Below are 14,071 nucleotides of genomic sequence, written 5' to 3'. Positions count from 1 at the left end.
AAAAGCAATCGAGTAGGCCAGGGAAACATACTCTTAGTCCCTACCACCTTTTGCACCGTTTGACAGCGCAGAATATATATGTTTGCGACATCTGCCCAAAGCAGCTCCTGCCTTAGACGGTGCCGATTTCCTAGATGTTCTGGTCCCAGTGACGGCAACCCCCCCGACGGGTTTCATCGCGCCATGCTGCCTGGCCCCAAACCCAACTACACCGGGTACCCCAATGCTCGCCCAGGGACGTCCAGTCCCAGGGGCACAACAGCAATTGCGTCCTCGCCTCCCTCAACTCAGTCGTAGTCACGCGTCACTTACCCCAAGAGTGACGACGTCTGCGTCGTTGCACTTCAGAATTCTGCTGTTAAACTGTTGTAAGGTTCCATTTCGGAACCTCCGGAAAAGTTGTACTTACGTACACACCCTACTGCACACTCCACAATCAATACCAAAAACACGTACTTTTAGTTTAGCTTTAGTTTCTTTATTTAAGTTAGTTTATATTTTGTAGGATAACAAATAGTTTTAACTTTTACTTCTAGTTTTAAATTAATCACTAGACTTAGTTAATTTTTTATAATTTTCCCAATACAAAATGGGTTTAGTTTTTTCACACTTGCTTCGTGTGTTCACTTCAATGTCCAAATTTATAATTGTGTCTATATAATTTTTTATGTCAGTGATGTGGGCCGCAGTTGTATTTGACATGCGCGTTGCCACCTGTACGCGCCTGTCAAATACAACTTAAGGACCAACCACATAGAATACCTTATTATATTTTGGTGTAAGGCTTATGTTCCTTATACTTTAGTAATGGGTTAACTGAAAAAATCACGGAGATAGTTGATTTTATGAAGTGGCATAAGATCCGCACTGCTGCGATCCAAGAGACCAAACTCACAGCAATATCTGCACTGCAGACCTGCTCTGGGTATAACGACCACAGAAAATATCACGAGAGCGGAAATAGAAGAGGTCTCGCGTTTATCACCCACCACTCAGTGCAATATAATCTATTTGATCCCGACATCGGCCACAGGGACAGTGTCCTGCAACGTCAAGGCATATCTGTCCGATCAGGCCAAAGCTGGGTAGTAATGATTACTTTAGGTAATCAATTACCGTCAATTCCCCATTACATGTACTTGAGGGAAGTAAGCAATTCCTTTGCTGTGGAGGTGATTACATTTCAATTTCTCAAAAAAAAAAAAATACCAAAAGTAATTTCGTTTCTTTAGGCTCAAGTAAAAAAAAATTTTTTTTTTGTAATTGAAAAAAAAAAGAAATACTTTGCTCAAATATAATTTCTGCCCAGTACTTTCGAAAGGAATTGCAAATGTAATTGAGAGTTTTCCAATTACACAACAGGAATGCCAAATGAAATTAATAATTTCCCATTCCTCAAAGGAATTGCAAAAGTAATTGAAAAATTCTTAGCGTAAAAAATATTTTTGCGATTCAAGCGGTGATTTGATGAGGCCATAGTAACTCCTTGGACCATAAGAAAATGTCTGTCAAACACAAGCACAGTCTTCAACGACTGGCAATTTATTTCTCGCCATATATAAGATCTCGTAGTGTAGATTTGCTGTTGAGCGGCCGGCCAAGTGCTTTGTACTTGGCTAGAAACGTTTCTTCATCTTTTCCCCAAGTGCTGCTGGCAAGCGACTTGAGGATTTTGTTACGGCTTTGTACTTTAGATACAACTTCGATGGCATACGCCTTGAAGGTGCAAGTGTGACCGAATGTTACTCTTAAGATCTTTGAATGACTGCAAATCGGTAGCGCAACACCATCGACGTGAACGTCCAATATTCGACGTTGCAAAACAGAGTGGCCGTGGATTTGGTCGGCTAGGTTCAGATAATTTGCAGTATATCTTTTTATACAAAGGGGAAAGGGTGAACCTTCTATATCTTGGAGTAGAGTACGTTGGTTGACTGTGTCAAAAGCTTTTGACGCTGGTAGTGCTATGTATTTTGCGGAAACCATGCTGATGAGGCGAAGATTCGCAGTAAACTGAGAGAGCAGGAAGGTTTCCGGTGTCTTCGCGACTGGCGAACGGAGTGATACTGTTCGTTATGACTCACCTTCGTTAGCCGGTTTCCCAGGCTTGAAAACGTACGTCAGGCAGCTTTCTCCCTCAGCGCCATGATGTTTTAGCATTGGCATGGCTACTCCATCTGGACCTATTGATTTAGAAGGTTTGGCTTTTTTCATGGCATATTCAACCTCTGTGGGGTGATGGTAACGGGTCACGCGTCGTCTTTGTGGCTATGTTCCCCTCTGTTTGCACGCCATCTGGCTTGTCTCTTCAAGGACGCATTAAAATTGTCGGCAAAAACCGCTAACGCATGTCTTCGAGTCCGCAGAATTGTATCGCCAAAGGCGATGGATGTATTATCATTGTGTTTTTTTTCGGGTTAGACAAGGATTTGACGATTGACCATGCTTATCGAGACCCAGGAGAGGTTGCTGTTATTTCGATGTTCTTCCCAATTCCACGTTTGTGTTAATTTACCAGCCGCGTAGTATTCAAGTTGAGATTCCAAATATGAGTCAAGTTATCTCTAGGTCATGAAAGCGCCTGGCGGAATTTCTTTATAGAATCGTTTAATTAATTGTTAAACATATATCACGTGAGCTAGAATCATAGCGCTGAACCTGGTGATAATGCAATACAATGGAAATCAATGTATATATCCTAATGTCCAATCCTGTGTCGGTATATTCGGATTCTGATTCTACAGAAGTCGCAGTGTATCCTTCGACTTGATCACGCATGGTATCCATACTTTAACTTCCTCCAGCCACCGCAAGCTCGCGATGTTGTCGCACGCTATCATCTTCACATCATGGACCCTGCTGACTACACCCTCAGGATAAGGATCCTTTGAAAATAATGCAAAATTTATTCAAATATTTTTTTCCTTTTTGTACCTTTCATGAAAATGAAATGGTATATTAAGTTCGGTCTGGTTCTCGGAAATTGTAAGTCCTTAAAGGAGAAAAAAACAAATAAGCGTACCGAAATGATCAGGATGGCGAACTGTTGCCTATGTCATTTTAATGTCCGATTAGACATTTATCGGAACCGACCATATGGAACCCCCGTGACATATATCTCCCATACAACCGATTTCTCAGAAAAAGGATTTTCGCCAATGGTTTCTCGTTTTAACGATGTGGCAAGCATTGTTGTCTGGAAAAATCGTCAGCAAGGTCGGTCACTGGTCCGCTTCCCGGAAAGAAGAGTTTCTCAAATAATAACCTGGTCAAGGAAATACCCCGTACCAAAATACAAGGAAATCGCACCATTAATTAATTTTGCTTAGAATATGTCGGCCCCTGGTTAATTTCCCGGCAAAATAAGAAAGAAAGCGAACCAAGCTGTGAATCTAATGCATCCACAATTCTCCTTGAACATATACCAAATATTCATTAAATTGGGTCCAGGTTTTTAGGAGGAGTTCAGTCACAAATACACGTGCATATGATATACATATATATTTTAACGAAGGTATGATAGGAATAATGGGGATGCCATTACCTAAAAACTCACAAATTTTGCGAAACGCCTTATTGCCAAAAGTGAGGGAGATGATAAACTAACCTCTAACATAGTCATGGTACAACGACAAACACGTCATACTGTGAGGAGGCGGGAATTGCAAATATCTCGACTTAAAAACAGTGAGGCACAGAAGAACATCTGACCAATAAACTTTTCAAACAAGGAGGCGAAACAATGTATCATTTATACGCAAACTTTTAAATATAAAGAAGCATTTGGCATTGACAAATGTAGTAGCACCTGGTGCCGCTATACCTTAGTTACACTTCACTTCAAACACTTCTGAGGTTTTACACGGACGACTCTTTGTCATTCTCTGCTCTAATATTATTTGATACAATATGGTTCAGAGGAGGCGCTATGGATGTATCAAAAGATTAAGAATACGAGAAAAAGATTTCCGGAACATTAATGGTATTTACGTTATGCCAGCTGAATGTATCGAAGAAAATTAAAAACTATGCTGCTTTCCTATAGCCACCGCCCTTTGATAGCGGAGGAAGGAAAGGAGATGCCTACTTAGCTGGGAACTTTAAGAGGATAATAATTTGATATTCATTGGTGTTTCCAAATGCTTTCAGTTACCACTCACAAGAAAAATCTGGTGAAATAATTAAAACTCCCGACATCACTACTACTCTCTGATGATAATCGCATTATCTTAGGCGATTTCAATGCCTACCACGATCTATGGCATTCTAACCTACAGGCAGACAGCAGGTGTGAGATTTTGGCGGACCAAATAGAGGAAACGACGTTCTGCACAATAAACGGGACGCCCCACTCGTATGGTAGGAAGCTTTCGCAGTTCGCCAGATCTATCCAATCTATTATTTGTTATTTGATTCTTCAGGCGAATCAAAGATACTTTTTATTTTTTAGTTGATTCGGCATTCAAATAAAAAATACTTTTTATTTGTTTTTTGATTCTTCAGCCAAATCTTACTTAATTGGCGCTTAACCGTTTAAACGGTTATGACCGTCCAACAAGGCGCGTCAGTCGCTCTTTTTCTCTGCCAACCGGCGCCAATTGGTCACACCAAGGGAGTTAAATCGTTTTCCACTTGGTCCTTCCAACGGAGTGGGGGCCGCCCTCTACCTCTGCTTCCATAGGCGGGTTCCGACAGAAACAATTTCTCGGCTGGAGCGCCATCTTTTATTTGCATAACATGGCCTAGCCAGCGCATCCGCTGCGTTTTAATTCGCTGAACTATGTTGATGTCTGCGTATAGCTCGTACAGCTCATGTTGTTGTTGTAATTGTAGCAGTGCTTCGCCCCACCTAATAGCTGCGACCGATCACAAATTGTCATCAATATCCCCTAACGGGAGTCCAAGAAACTTGCTGTTTCAACAGGGGTGGACAATATTGAAAGGGGTGTTAGAGGCGTTGGTTCCACACTACAATTAAAGAGATGGTTGGTGTCATGTGGGGACACATTGCAAACGGGGCATAAATTTTGTATGTCGAGGTTGATTCTGGATAGGTAAGAGTTTATCCTGTTACAGTATCCAGAACGAAGTTGAGCTAGAGTGACTCGCGTTTTCCTGGGGAGTATGCGTTCCTCTTCCGCAAGTTTTGGGTACTGTTCTTTGAGTACTGGATTCACCAGGCAGCTCATCGTTAAATCTTCTTCGGTACCCGCCATCACCAACGCTTAGAGGTCCATAAATCTTTCGAATAGCTTTTCTCTCGAACACTCCCAGAGCCGTTTCATCTGATGTTGTCGGTCCGTGCTTCTGCACCATTTAGTAGGACGGGTACAATAAGTGACTTGTAGAGTATGATTTTCGTTTGCCGAGAGAGGACTTTACTTTTCAATTGCCTGCCTAGTTCAAGGTAGCATTTATTGGCAAGAGTGATTCTTCGCTGGATTTCAGAGCTGATGTTGTTGCTGGTTGCCATATAAACGAAGTCTACAATTCGAAATTATGGCTGCCAACAGTAGCGTAGTTGCCAAGGCGCATATGCGCCTTTTTTTTGGCCTCATCGAACCTATCTTTACTGCTTCTTTTTCCTGTTTGGAGTAAGCAGAACTAACGGCGCGGGTGTTTAGACCGACGATAACAATGTCATCAGCGTATGCCAGTAATTGCACCCTTTTATAGAATATTGTTCCAGAGCGGTTAAGTTCCGCAGCGAGTATAATTTTCTCCAGCATCAAATTAAAGAAATCGCACGATAGGGGGTCACCCTGTCTGAAACCTCTTTTAGTTTCGAACGGCTCGGAGATGTCCTTCCCAATTCTGACTGAGCTGATGGTGTTGCTCAACGTCATTTTGCACAGTCGTATAAGTTTTACGGGGAACCAAATTCAGACATAGCGGCATATAGGCAGCTCCTTTTCGTGCTGTCGAAGGCGGCTTTAAAATCGACGAAGAGGTGATGTGTGTCGATTCTTTTTTCGCGGGGGTTTTCCAAGATTTGGCGCATTGTGAAAATCTGGTCGATGGTAGATTTACCAGGTCTGAAGCCGCACTGATAAGGTTCTCTCGCACAATACACTTGACTGGACCTTATATGCGATATTAAGAAGGCTGATTCCGGGTGAAGTTTGCAGTATCCCCCTTCTTATGGACTGCGCAAAGAACACTTAGATTCCAATTGTCGGGAATGCACTCGTCCGCCCATATTTTGCGAAGAAGCTGAGCATGCGCCTTACCAACTCCTCGCCGCCGTATTTGAATAGCTCCGCAGGCAATCCATCAGCGCCCGCGGTCTTGTGGTTTTTCAATCTGGTTATTGCTATTCTGACTTCGTCATAATCGGGTGGGGGACATTTATTCCAACATCATCGATTTCGGGATCTGGTTCGTCATCCCTGTGCGGTAAATCGCGGTCTCCATTTAGGAGAGCAGAAAAGTGTTCCCTCCATAATCTGAGTACTTTCTGGGACATCAGTTACAAGGTCGCCGTTTTCGTTCTTACAGAAGTTTGCCCCGGTCTTAAAACCTTCCATCTGTCGCCTTGGATGGCGGTGATGTCAGATTTTCCTTTGACGAGGACATCAACCAGCCGGGCATCGGCACCAACCCCATTCAGGGAGCGGAGGTTCCAGGTGCATGTCCTCAATTCTGTAAAAGGTTTGAAATAAAATAGACTGCGTTGTGAGTGATCAAAGCTCAATGCTTAATTGCTCTTTTATTCAACTGTTGTCAGCTTATTTATACAAAATTATTCTAACATATTCTTACATACATACATATTTACATTTAAGCATACATGCTTACATACATATTTACCTTAAGCATACATACTTACATACCTACATACAACTTGATACAAAATATGTACCTACACACCTGTGTTGAGTTGTGACTTGGGAAATGCAACGTTCGCAAATTTGCTTGAATGCAAATTTGTTTGGTTGTGTGTTGTACACACACCTGTATTAAATCATGTGAATGGCTATGTCAGCAAGAATTGAAAATGCTTTTTTATGTGTTGATGAACATTTAGACTATTTTTGATATAGGGTAGCTGAATAAATTGTTGGCTGTTTACACTACATCTCCCCTTTTTTTTAGAATGCTTATGCATTTGGAGAATGCATGAGCATTCTAGTATAAATTAATTCTATATTTTATATTTTATGTTTGTAGGTTGAAAATTTACTTATTCTATTAATTTAAGTCTATTTTTGTGAATTATTTTCTTATTATTTATGATATTGCTATTCTCTATGTTACTGGGAAATTTTTGCTTATCCTCATTTCCTATTCTGGATAGGATTAAAGTGTCATTATTTTTACTATCGATATTTTCTACTTTATATGGAATTAGAGTAAAATTATTGTTTCTATCGATCGTGTCTACTCTAAAGGGTCCTTTATATCTATTATCTTACTTATCTAACTTTTACTAACACTACATCTCCTATATTTATTTCCTTATAGTGAATATTTTTATCATAACTAATCTTTTGTTTTTCTTTAGCCTGTTTTACTAATTTATATGCTCTATCTTGCGCTATTTGTAACCCATACTTAATTTCTTTGTCGTAAGCCTCATAATTGTATAATGGGCTTACTGTGTTTTCTCTTAAAAATTCGTAAGTCTGGGATTTTTTGGCAAATACTAATTCGTATGGACAATAATTATGAACCGTAGATGGGGTAGTATTGTAACAATACGCAAAATATTTAAGATATTCATCCCAATCATTTTTGTCAATGGATATGTAGGAACGTACGTATTCATTGAATGTTCTATGACTACGTTCAACTGTGCCTAAAGTTTGATGGTGGTAAGGTGTTGACGTTTTATGGTTTATTTTTAGAAGTTTGCATAATTCTTCGAATAAGCTATTTTTATATTCGCTTCCCATATCTGTTATAATTGTCTTCATGCAACCATAAACTAGGATAAAATTTTCGAATATCGCTTCGGCTATTGTTTTTGCGTGTTTGCTGGGTATTGGTATTGCAACTAAATACTTAGTTAAGTCATATACTATAGTAACTGCATATTCATTTCCATTTTCCGACGTGGGAAAATGGCCTATCGTATCTATTTGTACTGTGTCGAACGCTTTTGTGGGCGTTTCGGTTATAATCATATGTTCTTTCAAGTTTTTTATTATTTTATTTTAATTGCAATGAGTGCATTTTTTGATATATTTTCTGATGTCGTTTTTCATTCCTTTCCAATAGTATTTTTGTTTTATTTTATTTGTCATGCGATTTATTCCTGGGTGGCCACCAAAAACAGGATCGTCATGAAATTTGTGAAGAATTTCTTTAATTTTTTCATTATTTGTCACGTGCATAACTTCTGGAGTTCATGCTATAATTAGATTTTTGAGAACTTTGGTACCAATTTCTTTAAATGTGTCTACCCGGGCATTATTATCTTTAAATAATTTGTCTCCTGACAACAACTGTATTTTTTTAATTCCTAAATTGCCGGCTTCTTTTATAAGCCTGGCAAAGAATTGACCTAAATCAATCTTCGCCTCAAAATTTAGATTTTTTATATTAATTTCGCTACAAATTTTCTTTCCTTTTTTGAAACGTAATTTCGGAGGATCGAAAACGAGCTGGACTAGTCTCTTTACTTCACATTTATTTAGCGCTTCAAATATTATTGGGTTCTCTTTGTGACTTTTTATTTCTTCATTTTTACTACTGGAATCTTTATTGTTATAATTTTTCTTAGTTTCCGATCTAGTCGTAACTTTTAATATTTTACACGCTTCTACCGATATTTGTTTTAGGTCTTTAATATCTATGCGTGATAATGCGTCGGCTACATAATTTTCTTTACCTGCGATATACTCCACCTCGAAATCATATTCTTCCAGATCTAATCTGACTCGAGTTAATTTTGATGACAGATTTTTCATCGAAAGTAGGAATGTTAGGGGTCTGTGGTCTGTTTTGACCAAACATTTTGTACCGTAAACGAATGGTCTAAAATATATTATGGCCCAATGAATGGCTGCTAATTCTTTCTCAATTGTTGCTTTATTAATTTCTCCTTTAGTAAGTGATCTTGATGCATAGGCAATTGATAATTGTTTTCCTTCATACTCTTGGCTTAGCACTGCTCCGCAAGCATATCCACTTGCGTCAGTTGTTATACAAAATTGTTTATTGAAATAGGGATTATTAACGCAGCTTTCAAATAGTCAAAGGATTTTTTGCAATCCTCTGTCCAGTCGAAAACTACATTGTTTTGCAAAGTCTTGTTATTATTCTAGAATATTCTGCAAAATTTGTGATAAATCTTCTGTAATAATTGCAAAATGCGACGAATCTTTTCGCTTCATCCGAATTTTTAGGTGTTGGGAAATTTTTAACAATTTCGAATTTATTGGGGTCTGGCAAAAGTCCTTTGCATTTATGACCAAGGTAAGTTACTTCTTAGTTGAAAAATAAGCATTTATCCGGATGTAATTTAAAATTATATTTTCTACAAGTTGCGAAAACATATCGTAAATTTTTAATCATATGATTTTCGGAGCATCCTAATACGACTAAATCGTCCATGTATAGGAATGCTTGTGAAGGTTTTAAGCCTACAAATGCCAATGTCATCATTCTTTGGAATGAGTTCGGTGCTACTTTAAGGCCATACGGTAGTCTTTTAAAACGATAAGTACCATTATCCGCTGTAAGGGATGTGATATCTCTTGACTCTTCGCTGAGTTCAATCGGGTGAAATCCAGACATTAAATCTAAGCATGAAAATTTTTTAGCTCTTTCTAATTGATCTAGTATGTCATCAATTCTTGGTAAAGGGAATTTATCTGCGTTTAATTTTTTATTTACTTGTCTGTAATCTACAACCATTCTCCCTCTTTTCCCTTGGTTATTCGGTAGTGATTTTTTCGGTACTAATAAAATTGGACTATTGAATTCTGAAATGGAAGGTTCTATTATGTCATCTTTAACTAATTTGTTTACTTGTTTATTAATTTCACTCTTATGAGCTTCTGGTATTCCTTTAATTTTTTACGTAGACTGGGTTGTTGTCTTTCATATGAAGTTTTTGTTTGTAAAAATGATTAGTAGTAATTGGTTCTGTTTCCAATGAAAAAATGTCAATGAATTCTGCACATAATGCATTAAGTGATTTATTTGCAAATTTTGGAAAATTTTTATTTAATCTTTCTAATTTTCCTTAATGTTGGCTTCATTTTCGAGTTTTTTATTTTCAATTATTGTATAATCATTCAAGTTTTGTTCAATCTTTGTTGTGAATTTGCTAGTTTGTTTGCAATAAAAATACCTTCAGGCAATTCTTGTTGTGGGATTAATAAATCTGAATTTTTTTTTTTTATTATGTTTTCTGGGTAGTCATATGGTCTCAGTATTAGAGTGTCACCTTCTGTTTGATAATCCAAAATGCAATTATATTTTTTAATGAAATCTAAACCTAATATTCCATCACATGGGATTGGGAAAGTGTCTTCTACTGCGTGAAATTTGTGTCTAATTAATAGGTAATCATCTTTTAAATCTGCTTTAACCGTGCCAATAGTGCTTGTTATTCCTTGACCAATTGCTCTTAGATCTGTTTTTTGAGAATTATTTATCGTGACATTACTGTCAATCTGCCCCTTTTTATTATTGAAATATCCGCTCCCGTATCGATTAGGAGGGTTGATATGGAATCATTCAGAGTTGTTCGGGAAGATATGTAGCTATTAAGATGTAAATTGAAAATATATAATTTGTGATTTATTGAGGTGGAGTTTGTTGGTTTTCCTGTTGTTTAACATTTCGGACATTTCTGGTGTTATTGCGGGTATTTCCTAGCGATCCGAAATTTCTACCAGGTCTTTGGTTATTTTGTCTGTTATTATTATTATTATTACTATTATTATTATTATACGTATTGAAAGAACGTCTATAATTTCCTCTATAATTATTGTTTTGGTAACTCCTGCGGAAGTTTCCTCGGAAATTGGAATTTTGTTGGCGAATATGTAGTAGTGAATTTGTATTTCCAGTTACTTCTGTGCAACTGTTAGTAAATTTTGATATGACTTCGTTCATTGTTGTGAGCGTTCCAGCTTGCATAATTGTTTTTACTTTATCGTTAGAGCAGTTTTTACACATAGCTTTCACAGCTGATTGTGTAGCATACTAGGTTGCTAACTCTGGTGTTAGTCCGTCGGATATGTATGCTCCTTCCAACGATTTTGTGAGCTTTTCAATTTCAGCAGTGTATTGATTTGCAGTTTTACTGCGCTGTTGGATATTCAGGAGTTTTGCTGTCAAAACTTCAACTGATTCACCTTTAATTGCTCTTTTTAATTTTTGTCTTATTGTTTCGATTGTGTTTTCAGTGCTTATTAGGTATCTGGCTATTCCTTTCATCTTGGTTTTTATCATTGAAACCGCTATAGCTTCATGGGTATCCTTAATTTGTTCTAAGATATCTAAAGCATCCAGAAAGCTATTCAAGTTTTCAGTTTTACCATCGAATTCTGGCAAAACTGATGAAGCAGTCTTTAAAAATTCGACTATTGTTGGAGATATTTTGTTGATTTCAGTTTGTGATTTTGATGTCTCTGTTAAAATTTCCTGTTTTTCTTCTTCTACTTTTTGTTTTATTTCTGGTTCCTCTTCTAAATCGGAGGCTGACTCCAGAAGGAATGTGCTAAAGTCTATTTCTATTTCCTTCTTGAAACTCGTTGGTACTTTGAATTCTATATCATATCTTGCCAGTGAGGACACCAATTTGTCTCTAACGCTGGAAAAAATTTTATATGCTTGGTCCTTTCGATTGCCGTCTAGTTTACCATTCAACTGTTGAAGTGTTTTTCCTATTTTGTTAAATACTTCAACTATTATTTTAAGATGCTTTACTACTGTTTCTGCCTTTACTTTTGTATTTTTATTAATACATTTGTAAGATTTTTCTCCTATCGTTTTTTCTTCTATAAGTAGTTTAACGATATCTTCCCATTTACCCATTGGGGATGGTAGTTAAAATTTAGTTAAACCTTATCTAAATCGTCTGCGCGGCTAGTATATCGCTTTTTTTAGGAATTCATTATGGGTTGAGTACAGTTTCAGAAACAAACTGATGCAACTGACGACGCAGATTATTTTTTTTTTTGTTTTTTTTTTTTTTTTTTGCGGGGAGGCTGAAAAATGCCTAATGCACCATAATTGCTGCCGTCGCAGCAACCGTGTGTCCGTAGACTAAAAAACAGCCCCGTTCTGGAACCGTCGCCCACCCCGGCACCACTTTCGCATTACTTCAGGGTGGCGTTCCATATTTCTCATTTTTTAAGAGCCTACTGTTGTCCCTGCGTCCAGGTTCCCGCTATTTGCTCTGAGTGTTTATTTAATCGCCACTGCTTCGCATGCGCATTTCTCTGCGCTGCCTCTCAGCATCCAGCGTGTCATTAATATAAATGCCATTTTGCTCACTGCAGTCCAGCACTCTTTCCTGTTGCACATATGTGATACTAAATTTCTCGTGGTAGGTTCCTCCCCAAAGACTCCATGCAAGGTGAGTCTTTCTTCGTGGAAACGGGGGCAGTGGAACATGACGTGTTCTGCGTTTTCTAACTCCTTGGTACACATTGGGCAATGAGGATCTTCCTCTATCCTACGCTTCCATAAATACTCTTTGAAACCGCCATGTCCACTCATTATCTGCGTGAGATGGTGGTTCAGTTCGCCGTGCTTCCGCTCATTCCATTGAGCTACGTTCCAAACTAGTGTGAAAGTCCAACGCCCTTTACTCGAGGCCTCCCACCGTTCTTGCCACTTAGCTATTGTTTGTGTCCTTGCTCTTTTCTTGTCTTCTTCAGATGGTCGCTCGATATTATTGTTATACAGATCGGCCATTTCGCTTGCCAGTAAGTCCACTGGGATTTTCCGGGATAGAACCAGGATCGCGTCGTCGGACACCGTCCAATAAGCACTTGCTATTCTTAAAGAAGCAAGTCGGTACGCTGCTAATATATATTTTTGATGGGTCTGTTTAGATCCATACCACACTGGTGCTGCGTATAGTATTATTGAGCTGGTTACTGTGAACAATAGCTGACGTGTAGCTTCGCTCGGACCACCAATGTTAGGCATTATTCGCATAAGTGATCCATTAACTTTAGTAATTTTCTCCCCCACCGCTCTGAAGTGCTCTTTGAAAGTTAACTTAGAGTCAATGTGCACTCCTAAGTATTTTAAGGAATCCTTTGAGGTGATTTGGTGATCCCCGACAGTTAAGACTAACTCGTTCGACGACCGTTTGGAGCTTACTAATACCACTTCCGTCTTTTGGCTAGCCAACTCCAGTCCCGTATTGGTCAGTCATTCCTTTATTCTTGCTACGGCGTCATTACATAATGCTTGAATCAGGTCCAGTTTCTTGGCCACTACTACCACTGCAATATCATCAGCATATCCCACAATTTGCGTGTTTTCTGGTAAATCAATCTTTAGCACCCCGTCATACATTACATTCCAAAGCGATGGACCGAGAACAGATCCCTGTGGGACGCCTCCTGTGATTTTGTACTCTTTTGCTCCTTGATCCGTGTCAAAAATAAGTACTCTGTCTTTAAGATAGCTACCTATTATTCTGCGTAGGTAAGCTGGAGTGCCGAAGCTTTGCAGCGCTGCCATTATCTGCATCCAGTTCGCAGTGTTAAAAGCATTCTTGATGTCCAACATAATCAGTGCACAGAACCTCCTTTTATTTTGGCCTCCAGAGATAGCTTCTCTAGCTATATTGACGACTGTTTGTATTGCATCTACGGTGGATCTTGATTTACGAAATCCATATTGACTATTCGATAAGCCACCTGGTCTTTCTAGAGTCAGCTGTAGGCGCTCACTAATTATACGCTCGAAAATCTTCCCTAGGGAATCCAGCATACAAAGTGGCCTATATGAGGATGGTTGGTCCGGCTGTTTACCACGTTTCAGCAATAGGACAAGTCTTTGTCGTTTCCACGGGCGAGGGAACACGCCTACTTGCATACAGGCATTAAAAACATCAGTAAATAATGTAGCCCTAGTTGTAATCGCGGCTTTA

General features: G+C 38.7%; 1 protein-coding gene across 1 annotated transcript in view; it reads left to right on the top strand.

Annotated features, from left to right (window-relative positions):
- Positions 1 to 14,071, top strand: part of Cpsf5 (cleavage and polyadenylation specificity factor subunit 5) — a 262,303-nt gene that overhangs the window by 113,893 nt on the left and 134,339 nt on the right. The gene's annotated exons all lie outside the window — the stretch shown is intronic.

The sequence above is a fragment of the Eurosta solidaginis genome, chromosome 5 (genome assembly GCF_040869045.1).
Source record: "Eurosta solidaginis isolate ZX-2024a chromosome 5, ASM4086904v1, whole genome shotgun sequence".
Classification (NCBI taxonomy): Eukaryota; Metazoa; Arthropoda; class Insecta; order Diptera; family Tephritidae; genus Eurosta; species Eurosta solidaginis.
Note: the sequence above shows the minus strand (reverse complement) of the source record. Positions and strands in the feature narration are given on the sequence as shown.